The 16045-nt window shown below is 31.1% G+C and overlaps 1 long non-coding RNA gene across 2 annotated transcripts; it reads left to right on the forward strand.

Annotated features, from left to right (window-relative positions):
* Positions 1-874: 874 nt before the first annotated feature.
* On the forward strand, positions 875-14172 carry LOC145269720 (uncharacterized). 2 transcript variants are annotated; one of them, XR_013865207.1, is made up of 3 exons: positions 875-1190; positions 8125-10545; positions 12663-14172. It is a non-coding gene; the product is annotated as an uncharacterized LOC145269720 (long non-coding RNA). The 2 variants fall into 2 exon arrangements; XR_013865206.1 differs by lacking the exon at positions 12663-14172 and having other exon boundaries at positions 8125-10727.
* The last annotated feature ends 1873 nt before the right edge of the window (positions 14173-16045 follow it).

A 16045-nucleotide genomic window follows, 5' to 3' on the forward strand; every position in this document is an offset into this window, starting at 1 on the left:
CCATTTGGATGTGCCTAATGAGTTAATTCTTAACGGTGTGACCTTTTTAAACCAAATCTTACAAAATTTAAAAAGGTAGAAAAATCTTGAGTTATAAATTTTAAGCCCTACCCCATCCCCACTGTTTTTAAAAATGTTTGGAGCTTATGACACCCCGCCCCCGCCCCTCATCAAACTAGAAAAAAATGTTTTACGACTACATGCCTCGTTGACCACTTTGCGGCCAAGAAAATGTTCCCCAAATCTAAAATGTTAAATTTTTATTTTTTTAATAAATTCTTTTCGCTCACATTATCTTTAAAATACTAGCAAAAAAGGTAAAACTATACAAACACCGTGACAGCGAATTAACCCTAACCCCAACCCTAACCCTAACCCCCCAACCCTAACCCTAACCCCCTAACCCTAACCCTAACGCTGTCACGGTGTTTGTATAATAATACCGCAAAAAAGCGGTAGATTTTGATTTCGTTTTAGTTGGTAAACTATACAGGATTATGCCGTAAAAAAATTAGGAAGTATGTTAGCTTTTACGTGTTTTATCTTTTAATCATATTTATTATAATAGATTCTGTCCTAATCTAGAAAAGTGTAAAAAAAATAAATAAATAAACAGGAAAATGTGAGATATAATTCCTTAATATAAAAACGAAAATAGTTTTATCCTTGTTCTGTGTACGTACAAAAAATAGCCAATCAGTATACAGCTTTCATTGACTTGCTTCAAATCAACCAATCAGAATGATCGTAGCATGTATTATAATCAAGATGGCGGCGTGCATCTTTTTCCGGTCGCCGCCATCTTGATTATAATACATGCTACAGTCATTTTGATTGGTTAATTTGAAGCTAAATAAAAAATCTATTCTGATTGGCTACTTTTTGTATGCATACAACGCAAAGGTTAACATCTCATTTGAAAAGGACAAAATTCAAATTTTTAATTAATACATCAAAATCTTGGGTTGAAAATTTTTTGTAATGTTTATGATTTTACACATATTATATTAAAAAATTAATCGCTACCCGTTTTATAACCCACGAAAGGTGATGATTTTCGTTTTGGATTGTTGCTTTTCGGTCACCATCTTGAATTTTAACTTCCTATTCCGTTAATGCCGTTGCGTTTTAATTTGCAATCACATCATTTCTGTCTCTAATAAAATCATTCAAAAGAAGATTATAAAAAAGTGAGTATTACTTGAATTTATTTTACCGACAGTGCGTCTCATTTGTATTTTATTTGTTATTTTATATTGTAATAATTTTTTGGGTTTGTATTACTGGACGCAGATTCGAAAAAGTTGTCAAAAAAAAAACAAATATATAACAAATAAATTTATCAAAGGCAAGATAAGTTACTTTTCTACCTAACTGGATATTTTTTTGTGTTTTTATTTAATGTAAAATGTTTATTCGGCTCGAAAAACATGCAGTGTTTACCGGTGTACTGGAAAATTAAAAATGGCGCCTGACTCTCTGATGAATACGGTAAGTTTGGGAAAAAAGTTAAAAATAAAAAACTATACAAAATACTGCTAAAAACCCATGTCAGCCTATGTCACGGTTACATATATTGAGCAAGTTCTAGCCTACCTACCTACTACCAATTTTTTTTTTTTTTTTTTTGCTCAACACACACCTCCAAACACCCGGGCAAAACCTAGACAATCCTGAAAATTTAAGCATGTAACTCACGGTGGTTTCCGATGTAGAGAATTTATTTGAAATTTCATTTCCTATTTTGCATATATCATCGCATTTTCAATCACGTCGTTTCTGTCTTAAATAAATCATTCGAAATCAGATTATAAACAAGTGAGTATTACTTAAATTTATTTTGTTAACATTGCATCTCATGTGCATTATATATATATATATATATATATATATATATATATATATATATAAAGGAGATTAGAACAATAGTCTAAAGAGCTGAGTGTATTTTAATGTAACAGTGAAATTACTAGTTTAATTAAAATACAGGAAATAGAAAGTGCTCGTTGTAATTTAGATATATAATAAGCTCGATAGTTAAATGTCCTAGAGCTAATTCAATATTAAGTAATGTGATTTATAATTTAACATTTAAAAATCAAATTTTAATTAAATTAAAAATAAATAAATTCAATAAAATAAAAAGCTATAGCAAACATCTAAATGACTACTTTAACCACAGTTCCTGATTTCAAAAAAAGAAAAATTAAAAGATTCATCTGCCTTACTTTTAATGCTAGGTTTATTTATGGTGTCTTTTAAATTCAATAAAAACCCTCCAAAATTTGCTGATGAGGAGACCTTGCTTACCAAAAAACTATATATAATTATTCTACATAACTTGATGTATACCACAATAAAAAGCATTGTTTTCCGAAACGATCGTACAGATAATTCATTTTGTTGTTGTTCCTTCTTATGAAACGGATTTTTAATTTAATTAAAATTTGATTTTTAAATTTTAAATTATAAATCACATTACTTTATATATATATATATATATATATATATATATATATATATATATATATATATATACGAGCAAACAGTTAATAAAACATGTTAAAAAACACTTTGAAATGAGTTAAAAGCATATTTAATCTGAAAAGAAAACACTAGATAAGTGGATAGTCCTTAATCCACGGAGTTTCGAAGAAATACTTTCCTTCTCATCAGAGGGTAGGAGTTAGCAAAATGCGGGATCGGATTTTGCATGCAAAAGTATTTGATGAAACAACAAGTAAGTCAAAGATCTTACTTGAAAACAAAAAAAGTGAAGCAGAGGGAATATGGTGAAGAAAAAGGTGATTACACATGAATGGATAGTCTGGTGGAAGATAAATAATCCAATATTCCTATTTGGTTTTATCGAGCTTTTACATCTGGCTGAGATAATTTTATAAATATTAATTCTTTAATATTTATAATATACTTTAATTTTACCATCTTGTATCATTTTGGTAAATTTAATGTTAATTTTTATTTTATATATATATATATATATATATATATATATATATATATATATATATATATAAGGCAAAATGTGTATTAGAGTGTGTGTGTGTATGTGCATTTTTTGTGTATGTCCAGCAAAGGCTTTTTTTTGTAGGGCTGGTGGTGCTCGGGGTGGTTACTGTTTTTTAGAACCTTTTATATGCTACCTAGATTATAATATCTAAGATTTACGAAACAAGCTCGCATGTATCTTAAATTTCGGCGAATTTTACTATTTTTGAGATTTTTTCACTCGCCACATGTTTGTTCTGCTTTTCTGTATAAAAAAAGCGAAACTGTGAAAGCGAAGTAGTTCTTGGCCTTTCGTGCCAAGACGTCCAGAAAGCAATAAAAAAAACCCCGTCATATCAGACAACTGCTATTCATTTGGACACTCCCTTTTTTAGGAGAGCTGTTTTCCCCAACATCTCGGCGGGAGAGACAAACAAATACACAGAAACTGGCTTGCAGCCAAAGTTAAGTCGCGTGATGTTTGACCTCATTAAATTCACGCACCTGCCACTTAAGTTTTTAATTGTTAAATTAGAATGCTTTTCAGTCCCTCTCCCATCCTGACCAAGCGGTAAGATGTCAGGTTTGTTCACACTTTCTTTTTCACCACTTTGCCTCAAGGCTTTGGGTTCGAGCCTACCTCCCTACCAAATCTTTTTTTTTTCTTTTACACCGACAAACACACAGGCAATGCCGAGCACCCCCGCCAGTGTTATATAAAATATAATATATTCAAATAAAATATAGTTTGTTATTGTAGTTAATTTGGAAATATGTCTGTTAATTGGGTCAAAATAATATTTTTCTTTTTTAAATTTGAAAGGTGAAGTAATATTTAAAACTAGCCTGATATTAATGCATTGTGTTTTCCAATGAAATATGTTATTATTTTCGCATAGCTGTTGTTTGTAACAGAGTAGCCAGTTTTAAATGTGATATTTATTTTCAGCAAACCCCAAAACATTAAAAAGTCGTGATTTTAAAGTTTGAAATAAATGAAAAAAAGTATTCATTGCTTTTTACTGTAAAGTAGTTTTTAAATTATCAGTTTTATCTAAATACTAGCGAGGGAGGGGGGTACCCGGCGATGCCCAGGTGTCTTGAGGTAAATCAAAACTCCCGGGGAGGTGGGGTAAATAATAAAAAAAAAATGTTTTGGTAGGTGAGTGTATGAGGATCGAACCCGTACCCTTGAGTTGGAAATTAATGTGTGAAAAAAAAAAGAAACCATGCTACGTTAACCATTGAGCCACGGCGACATACAACGTTAAGCAGGTTTGAATTTATTTATTTAACTATAAAAACAGGTGTGCGCAATAAAAGTTAACTGTGCTGCTTCCATTTGACCTAATTAAGAAGGTCAAATAGAAGTCACACAGCGTTTGGGTTTGTTTACCCAAATTTGACTGTTTTTTCCCCCCGACAGATGTTGGGGAGGGGGAAAGCAGCTCCCAATTATCCAGATTGAATAGCAACTGTCTGATATACAAGATTGATCAAAGCTGATTGCTTCTGGACGTTTTTCCCAGCACAATGCCGAGAAGACGTCGTTTGAGTTTAGTTTCATTTTATTTATACTAAAAAACCCAATCAACACGCGAGAAGCCAAAATAACAATAATTTTGTAAAAATCGACGTAAATAAGTCTATACGCTACGCGCTTTCCTAATTCCTAGATATTATTATATAGGACCTATATACACAGTTGTAAGCGATAGTAACGAACCCGGGACTGTGTGCGAGAAAAGTCTTTGCCAGACATACACAAAATGACCACATACATTTTGCCTTTTATATATATAGATGAAAAAAAACTGTAAAACATAAAAATAAATATTACTTTAACTTTTACGTCTTGGTCCAACATAATATTTAATTAAATGTTGCAATGGATGAAGTATAAAACTTGATATATTCAAACAATTTGGTGTAGTGCATTAGAAGATATCAATATAAAATTTTTTTATGATAATTTATGAAAATAATCTAATGGGGTAAAATCGCACGAATGAGGTGGCCAGTTCGATGGTCCATTTCGATAAGTTATTTGTTCAAAAAATGAGTTCTCAAAATAATTTTGCACAATTTGCAAATACTGCTTGGCTGTTAATCTCTTCATGATGAGCTACTAGATGAAGCTGAACTCAAAATAACCGATAGTTACCAAATCTGCAAATAACGAAAATAGACTGTGTGTATGTGTGTGTTTGTATGTCTTGCAAAACCTTTTCTCAGCTGCATCGGACTGGGTCGAGACCAGTACCAGCTGAAAGAGTGATGTCTTGGTCGAATAATATGTGAGAATTAGAAAAGAAAACAATCAATTATTCCGTAAAGAAATGCTTAAACCAATGGAGTACATGTAACGGTGGTCTTTTTGTTGTTTTGTAATTTTAAAAACAATTTCGATTTTTTTTATCAGGGGTTTTAAAAGAAAGTTTAACACCAAAACCAAGTTTAACATCGAAAGAAAGTTTAACACCAAAACCAAGTTTAACATCTAAAGAAAGTTTAACATCAAAACCAAGTTTAACATCTAAAGAAAGTTTAACACCAAAACCAAGTTTAACATCTAAAGAAAGTTTAACACCAAAACCAAGTTTAACATCTAAAGAAAGTTTAACACCAAAACCAAGTTTAACATTTAAAGAAAGTTTAACATCAAAACCAAGTTTAACATCTAAAGAAAGTTTAACATCAAAACCAAGTTTAACATCTAAAGAAAGTTTAACACCAAAACCAAGTTTAACATCTAAAGAAAGTTTAACACCAAAACCAAGTTTAACATTTAAAGAAAGTTTAACATCAAAACCAAGTTTAACATCTAAAGAAAGTTTAACATCATCAAGAAAGTTTAACATCATCAAGAAAGTTTAACATTTAAAACGAAGCTTCTATCTACATCATCAACGTTCTGATCCCCATCTGGCATCAATTGAAATGAATGGCTCTCGTCTTGGGGAGGCCTCATGTTTTGACAAGCTTCTGGGCTTAATCTTTACTCGTGATCTTAAATGGAACACATACATCAAATCTGTTGCCAAGGATACTGGAAAATGGTGGTATCCTATCTATCCAGTAGATATCTCACTGCTGATGCAATGCTCTATCTATATAAGAGCCAGGTATGTCTAAGGATGGAGTACTGTTGCCACATCTGGGCAGGAGTTGCTAGAAAGGACTTATCCTGCCTTGATAGAGTTCAAAATAGACTTCATAACCTTTTAGAAGATGTCCTTTCTTTCTTCCCTGCAACCTCTATCTCACAAAAGAGATGTTGTGAGTTTGTCTCTGCTTTATCGTCATTTTCATGGCAAGTGTTCGACTAAACTTCAATCTATGGTCCCCCCTCACCAAACTTTCACAAAAAACACTCGTTAGCTGAAAACACTATCAATAATTCCCCTCACTCTTTATCTGTGGCTAAACCTAAACGTAGATTCCATGAACAAAGCTTCTTTCTTAGAACTGCACGTCTGTGCAATTGTCTTCCATTTTCCTGCATTCCAGCTGACTACAATATGGTTGTCTTCAAGTCCAATGCAAACAAGTTCTTGATGAGCCATTCCACTTAAGTTAACAAATTTACCGAATTTCCAGTACTAACGATTACTATATTGTCTAATTGACTACTGTACACTCTTAACCCTTATCCTTGAGTGGTCTCTGGGCTTTTATAAGTGGTTATGCCTATGTAAAAAAAAACACTTAAACAGGGTTAAAAGGTTACGTAATGTGATTTTTTCCTTTTAAGTAATCACTTTCATAACGGTTATTTTGGTTAAAAACAAATTCTACTTTTTTAAATCTGAATTTTTTTCACTTTGTTTTTGTTGCAACAAAACTACGACTGGTTTTCACATACTTCTACTTTTTCTGCCTGATTATATTTTTCTGTTTTTATCTTTTTGTTGAGAGTTGAGACAGTATGTTGACCAAAGATGGTGACAGTAAATCAACTCAGCAAAGAATCAATGCAGTCATGATTTCGAGAATAAAGTAATTCCTAGTAACAAAGATTGCCGCGAAGAATCAATACAGTCCCGATCTTGAGTGTTAAGTAATCCCTAGTAACAAAGATGGCAGCGAAGAATCAATGCAGTCCTGATCTTGAGTGTTAAGTAATCCCTAGTAACAAAGATGGCGGCAAAGAATCAATGCAGCCGCAATATTTAGTTGTTCTGAAACAGAGGCGAACTGATTGAATCCAAAATTCAACATATTTTATAATAAATTTTGAAGCTTCTGATTGGTTGATTATTATAACTGTGGTTATAGAAACAATCATTGAAATCATTGGAATCATACTCTTTATGCTCCAAAATATTTTAACACTTTTATTTTCAAGTATATTTGCGAACGGACGTTGTATCTACATTTATTTTCTTTTAAAAAGTCATGCTATTCCATCTTTTTGTGTGTTTGTTGATCTTTTCCAAATAAATAAAGCGAAACTCATTGAAGCAAAGCTGTCAGTGGCCTTTCAGGAACGCACCACCAAAGATCAAAGTGTAATGGTTTTAAAATTGGGTTTTAGTAGAGACACCCTGCCACAGCTCCACACACAAAATACAAATTTAAAAGGGTAAAGATGATAAAAGATGCTAGTCCCGATCTTGAATGTTAAGAAATCCTGTAAAGTTTCCAACAGAGACGAGATGGACCAACTAGCCTCCCCCCCCCTTTCTTTTTGAGTTGGCCTTGTGCCTAAATTTTTTTTTCATTTTCCCATTTGTAGTTTTTTTTCTTGTGAATAAAAAATTTAATTTCTTAAAGTGTAGTATCTGTTCCGGCAGATGCTGCACTAAAAGACCATTGCCCTTGAAGCAATCAGTTTCTGGTCCATATAGGGGCAACCCTGCATACCAAGAGACACTACCAGTCCCCCTCCCTTCTCTAACTTCATCTCCACCCGGGCAACACCGAGTACCCATGCTATTTGTCAATTTAAAGTTAACTACCTCTAAAATATATATAATCTTAATTGTCTTTATTATCAATATAAGTCATTACATATGAAATCTTTTAATCTATAATGAGTTTTTTTATGTAAAGTAAATTGATTTTAATGCAGATATGATGCTTATAATTTTATATTTCTTTTTTCATTCACAGATTACAGTTAGTGGAGAATGAATGAAATAAGAATTTTAAGTGAGTAAAGTACTATTTACAAGGAACTCTAATTTTGAAATAAAAAACATGGAAAGAAATTCTAAAGGAAAGAAATATTCTTGTATAACATGCGGATTAAAGTTTCCATATAAACATCAGTTAAAAACACATGTCAGAACACACACTGGAGAGAAACCTTTTGCTTGTAAAATATGCGCGTCAACATTTTCAGATCATGCTGATATGAGAACACATATGCGAGTAACACATCCTGAACAGACAATGGAAGTGAAAACTTATCCTTGTATTATATGTGGGTTGAAATTTGAACAGCGTTCTCAGTTAAAAAAGCATGTTAGAACACACACTGAAGAGGAGAAATACATTTGTCAAGTGTGTGGAAAGCAGTTTCAAACTGATGCTTATCGAAAAAGACATATGCTGCTACACACTGAAGACAACAGCTGTCTAATATGCGGAGAAGTATATACACTGCGTTCTCGGTTAAAACAGCATGTAAAAACACACATTATAAAGGATAAACCTGCTTGTCAATTGTGCGGAAAGCAATTCACCTGCGAGGGTAGTAGGAAGAAACATATGATAATACATACGAAAGAGAAAACTTTTCCCTGTTCACTATGCGGGGAAGAGTTTGCACAGAGTTCTCTGTTAGTCTCGCATGTTGAGTCACACACCGAAGAGAAAAATTATTGTAAACTTTGTGGGAAGATTTTATACGATAAAAAAAATCTTAAAAGACATATGCGAACACATACGGGAGAGAAACCATTTAGTTGTCAGATTTGTGGAAAATTATTTGCAGATAGAACTACCCAAAAAAGGCACGAGAGAAGACACATTGGAAAAGTAAAGGAACAATAAATATTCTGAATTTAATGGATTATGGATTAAAATTTTCATATAAACATCAGTCATCAAATATAATAGTAGTACAGCGAAAACAATGCAGCCAGTCCCCATCCTTGAGAAATAAGCTAGACAAAGTTGAACTCAAAATAACCAATAGTTGACAAATCTGCAAATAAAGGAGATAGACTTGTCAAATTGAAGTTAACCACCTCTAAAACATGTACCACTTTAGTTATCTTTATTATATGTATAAGTCATTATTGTTATAAAATAATTAAGGTTTGTCAGAACAACCTGGCATGAGGATATTTTTCCCTTCAAGTAAACCCTGACTAATTATTCAAAAGAACATAGTATCCACTGCCCAAATAAGATCTCGTCGCGATAGCTAACCCACATTAGCTTTTATAAGAAATAATGCACCTACTTCAAGTGATGTTACCTTAAGCAATAGCATGAAACTGGATGCTCCACCAGTCTAGATAAATTCTTGTCCTGGAATCCAGTAAGACCAAGAGATGAAAATGAAAGATATACCACAACGTATGAAAATGGTTAATTGGGGAGAGGAAAATTGTTCTCAGTTTCTTTACTGACTCATTTTTTTTTTTAGAGATAAATAAGTTTAACGGAATGTTAAAATATCTATGTATCTTATCTAGATATATTTCCATACGTCTGAATACCCTATATACAAATTTTCTAATCTGTAGATAAAAAATTTGTTGAATATATAGGGTGAGAATTGTACTTACTCTCTCTCTCTCTCACGCACACATTCTCACTTTTATGGATATAATATATAGATTATGCTAGATATATTTCCATATGTCTGAATACCCTATATACAAATGGTCAAATCTGTAGATAAAAAATTTATTGAATAGATAGGTTGAGAATTGTTCTCTCTCTCTCTCTCTCGCAACCTTACACACACACACACGCAAACATTCTGACTTTTATAGATATAATAGATCGATTATGCTAGATATATTTCCATATGTCTGAATACCCAATATACAAATTTTCAAATCTGTAGATAAAAAATTTGTTGAATATATAGGTTGAGAATTGTTCTCTCTCTCTCAGGTATTAGGGTATTCAGACATATGGAAATATATCTAGCATAATCTATCTATTATATCTATAAAAGTGAGAATGTGTGTGAGAGAGAGAGAGAAGAGAGAGAGAACAATTCTCAACCTATATATTCAACTAATTTTTATCTACAGATCTGAAAATTTGTATACAGGGTATTCAGACATATGGAAATATATCTAGCATAATCTATTATATCTATAAAAGTGAGAATGTGTGTGTGTGTGAGAGAGAGAGAGAGAGAAAGAGAACAATTCTCAACCTATATACTCAACAAATTTTTTATCTACAGATTTTAAATTTTGTATATAGGGTATTCAGACATATAGAAATATATCTAGCATAATCTTTCTATTATATCTATAAAAGTGAGTATAGGTGTCAAATTTGAGGAAAATCATTTGCCGATGGAACCACCAAAAAGGGCACGAGAGAAGACTCATTGGAAAGGTAAAGGAACAATAGAAATTCCTGCAAATTTTATCTGAAAAGAAATCTTCCAAGATCTATCAGAGTGAAGTTTGGACTGACAAGTTTACCCTCAGGGACGTAAAGTAAATTAGCATTTTATTTTATGACAAGAAATATAATGGAACAATAAAAATCTGTTATCCAAACAGGAATTTTCCAAGGATATATATTCTGTACTTTTTAAAAAATTTTTTCAACAGCAATTTTTTCGTGCTGTTTACATTTTGATCTTACTTCCCTCCTAAAAATATTTAGCTAATTTGTCTCGCCCAAGCATTTTGCCTTAAATTTAAGTGGTTTCCTGCTTTAAAATATTGTTTCTTTTGGTTGTGTTTTTTTAATTAATACTTCCAACTTTTCAGGAAAGTTAATCGGCTAAAAAGACAAGATCTCATTTGAAAAGTGTGATCATGTGTATTCTTAGCATTTTACACAAATTAAAAAAAACAATAACATAGTTAATGAATGCAACACAAACTAGATAATTATTTCATGTTAAATTTATGCAAAAGTGATCTCTAATTCTAAATTCTAAAATAATTGTTCTCTATTTACTGCCAAGATTTTTTTTAGTAAATGAACATAGACTTTATTGAAAAAGTTCAGTAGTTTTGCATTATTTTTTGTGTCCAAACAAAATTGTAAATTATTGTTATTTATGTTGATATTTTCAAGTCAAATTCAAGTTTTACAGTATCTTTTTTTTATTAAATTGCCAGCTGAAACTACCTAATAGTTGAAAAATCTCCTCTACTCATGTTAAGAATGGGGTTCTAAATAATAGCATCATTGTTTCAACACAGTACCTTCACTGTATCAGGGCTAAAATCTAATTCGTAATGATTTTTAATATAAACTGAATTGATTTGATATTTCTCTTTCATTCACAAAAATTGTAATAAAATGAGTTATTCTTGTCTATAGCATTTTATTAATAATAATAATAATAATTTAGTAATGATAATGTCTATAGTATTTTATTAATATTTTATTTTAATTGAAAATGATTTTAATGTGAAATATATTGATTTCAATGATTGTAACTTAGTATTTCTTGTTGGAGAAGGTTCCGTGCTATGTTTCTGGTTTTTCGGTATCTTTTGTTCATTATATTGTTAGATGAATTGTCACAAAATTCTCCTCTGGCCATGTTAAAAATGAGTTTCTAAACAATAGCATTATTATTTCAACCAAGGCTAGAATCTTCTAATTTATTATAATTTTTAATGTAAAATGAATCGAGCTGATATTCTTTTCATTCACAAAATTGTAATAATAATTCTTGGCTATAATATATATAATAGAATATAATAATAATAATTCTTGGCTATTAATAAAAAAATCTGTTTAATATTGATTATTCAATTATCATACAATTTCATTTTTTGTTAATAGACATTTTTGTCTCTATGATATCATTTATTATTTTTATTCTTGTTTAAAGTTGAAATAATATTAATTAATCTTGTCTATTAATTAAAAACTAATTCTTTGCTTTTTATACAAACCTTAGTGGTTTTATGTAAAGTTTGAATAAATGATACTCATTACACATGAACTCTTTTAATTATTGTTATGTTTTAATGTGGAATGAATTGATTTTATTTCAACACAATACTCCCTCTGCATTAAGGTTAAAAACTTCTTATTTATCATAATTTTTAATGTAAAATGAATCGATTTGATATTCTTTTTATTCACAAAATTGTAATAATAATTCTTGGCTATAATATATATAATAGAATATAATAATAATAATTCTTGTCTATTAATAAAAAAATCTGTTTAATATTGATTATTCAGTTAATATACAATCTTTTTTAATAGACATATCTTGTCTCTATGATATTATGTATTACTTTTTGTTCTTGTTTAAAGTTTAAATAATGCCAATTATTCTTTATTAATTAAAAAAGATATACTTAATATTAATTCTTTGCTTCTTATACAAACCTTAATTGTTTTTATGTTATGCATGAATAAATAATAGTCATTATGTATGAACTCTTTTAATTATTGTTTATGTTTTAATGTAAAATAAATTGACTTTAATGCACATATTATGATTGTAATTAGATTCTCTTTTTCATTCACAGATTACAGTTACAGAATTAAATGAATAAAGTGTTATTTACAAGGAGTTCTGAGAAAGAAGCATGGACGCAAATTATACTTGTATAACATGTGGATTAAAATTTACATATAAACATCAATTAAAAACGCATGTTCGAACACACACAGGAGAGAAACCTCTTGCTTGTAAAATATGTGCATTAGGATTTTCAAATAACGCTGATATGAAAAGACATATGCTATTAAAACATCCGGAAGAGACAACTAAAGCGAAAACTTATCCTTGTATGATTTGTGGGTCGCAATTTGAAAAACGTTCTCAGTTAAAACAACATGTTCGAACGCACACAGAAGAGGAGCAACCGACTTGTCAAGTGTGTGGAAAGCAGTTCAAAACTGATGCTAATAGAAAAAGACATATGGTACTACACACTAAAGAGACAACCTGTTTAGTATGTGGCGAAGTATTTACACTGCGTTCTGTGTTGGAAGAGCATGTAAAAACACACAATCACGAGCAACCTATTTGGGACGTGTGTGAAGAACAATTAAGTTGTGAGGCTGGTCAAGAAGGACATATGACAGTATGTGCTGAAGAGAAACCTTTCTCCTGTTTAGTTTGTGATGAACGGTTTTCACAGAGTTCTCTGTTAATATGGCATGTTGAATCACACACTGACGGGAAATCTATTTGCAATGTTTGTAGGAAAACAGTATGTGATGATGGTAGTCTTAGAAGACATATGCGAACACACACAGGAGAGAAACCATATAGTTGTCAAGTTTGTGGAGAATCATTTTCTGATAGAACTAGCAAAAAAAGGCATGAGAGAAGACACGTAAATGGTAAAAGAACAATGAAAATTCCTAAAGTTTTTCTCTGATAAGGAATCATTAAGGATATACTGCAATGAAGTTTGGCCTGGAGTAAAGTATCAAATTTTTCCTCAGGGACTTTGTAAATTAAGTTAGCGTTTTAGTTTATGACAAAAAAAAAAAATACAATGGAATAATAAAATCATTAAAGTCTTGACTCAAGAAGAATGTTCCAATGAAATATATTCTGTACTTTTTTTCTTAAATGTCTTTTTTTTACTGGCAATTTTTTCATGCTGTTTATATGGGAGCTCTGCACGTTTGACACACCGGTTCTCATCAGATCACTGAAGTTAAGCAACGATGAGCCTGGCCAGAATCAGATGGGTGACCATTTGTGATTTTCAGGTGCTGTATGTGCTCTCTGCTTATCTCGGCATTGTTTCCAGTCGTCCTGGACTTTTCCTTGCCACTGTTTCAAACAGTGCCGGTTCAGGAGAGGTGTGGTTGGGGATTGCGCAACTCTTGTCTTAGAATTACATGTGCATCTGCCCCAACAGGGGGTATCCTTTGTCTTTCGATACTGAATGGAGGCATTGACTCTGCTGAAAATATACATTATGACTATTCTGTACTCATAAATTTTGTCAATATGTCCTTAAAACGCTATCTGGTCTGATCATTTGATCTTAAATTTAAATGGTTTCTTCCTTAAAACTACCTTTGTTTCTTTTTCTTAATTTTTTGTTTTTAATTTATACTGCCAACTTTTCAGGCTATAAAATCGACTAAAAAGATAGAATCTCATTTGGTGGGGGTGGGGGGAGTCAGATATATGTTAATCACTATACTCAAATTTAAAAAACAATGAACGCAAAAAACTAAGTGATCTCTCAATGTAAATTCTGAAAAAAATGTTTTATTTTTAATGAAAAACTTTTTAGTAAATAAGCACAACTTTTGGCTACAATTCAATAGTTTTGTAATAGTTTGGCAGTATTTTGTAACTTATTGATTATTATTCATTTTGAGGTATTTTCAAATTAAAATTCAAGTTTTACGGTATATTTTGTTTATTAAATTGTTAGGTGAAAGTAGAGAATAGTTACAAAGTTCCCTCTTTTATTATTTTACTTGGATAATGTGTTTTTAAAATGCTAGCTGCTCCCCCCTCCCGCTATTTTTTTTGTCACTAAACAAAATTGTAAATTATTTCCTATAATTTGTTTTGATAAAATTTTCAAGTTAAATTCAAATCTAATGTTATCTTTTGTTTATTAATTTGTTAGGTGAAAGTATAAAATAGTTACAAAATCCCATTCTTCATAATACTGCTCCTCCTCACAAAAACATCGGCTAATGTGTTTTTAAAATTTTACCTTAAATTCAAGTGATTCCCCATTCTAAAATATTGTTATTTATTTTGGTTAGATTTTTCTTTTTGATATATTCTAGAAACAAACAAATTGGAACAATAACAATAAATACAAAAAACTAAGTGATCTCTTACTGTAAATTCTAAAATAATTGTTTTATTCTTTTTACTACCAAAATGGTTTTGTAAATAAACATGTTTTGGAAATAATTATATAATTATTGAATAAAGAAAGAAAAACTCGGTGATTATTTTATATTAGTTAATTATTGGAATTCTGAGATGAACAATTTGTATATTTTATTTATTTATTTGTGGACCATTATCCTCACGTTCTATAGTTGTTGCTTTTACGATATTTTGCCCAACTATTCCTCTGTCCTTCACCAGGATGTTAACCGCAATGGGATAGGAATACTGAATCTTCAACTGTATCTTCAGTAATTAATGTCTTCCATAGTTGTTGCCCAGGTGAGCATTGTCTGAAGATAGCGGTTTCAATCCTACCCAAAGCTGGCCAGAGGGTTAGTTGGCCTAAACGTGGTTTAACGACAACAACTATGGAAGGCAGTAATTACTGAAGATACAGTTAAAGATTCAGCATTCCTATCCCGTTGCGGTTAACAACCAGAGGAATATTTCGCCGAAACATCGTTAAACAACAACTATAAAAACTATGAGGATAATAGTCCGCAAATAAAAAATAAAATATACAAATTGCTCATTTCAAAAAGAATTCCAATAATTGAATATAGTTGTTTTTTAATGTTTGGATGAGACTCGTATCTTTAGTAATTACTGCCTTCCATAGTTGTTGTCATCTCTCCATGTCTTGGCCAACTAAGCATCTAGCCGACTTTGGATAGGATTGAAACCGCTATCTTCATACAATGCTCACTGGGAACTGTAGAGATTCAATGTCTCTATCCACTGTGCCACTGGCACCGAAGTAGTGAGACGACAACAACTATGGAAGGCAGTAACTGCTGAACATACTATTGAAGATTCAACATTCCTATCCCATTGTGCTTAACATCCTGACGAAGGGCAGAGGACTAGTTGGCCGAAACATTGTAAAACAATAATTATAAAAGATGAGGATAATGGTCCATAAATAAATAAGATGATTATTTTATGTTAAATTAATGCAAAATTGATTTTTAACTTTAAAATCTAAAATAATTTCTTTTCTTATTATTTTTACAACAGTTTTTT

This window comes from Euprymna scolopes, chromosome 45, assembly GCF_053919585.1.
Source record: "Euprymna scolopes isolate OS-2025 chromosome 45, ASM5391958v1, whole genome shotgun sequence".
Taxonomy (NCBI): Eukaryota; Metazoa; Mollusca; class Cephalopoda; order Sepiida; family Sepiolidae; genus Euprymna; species Euprymna scolopes.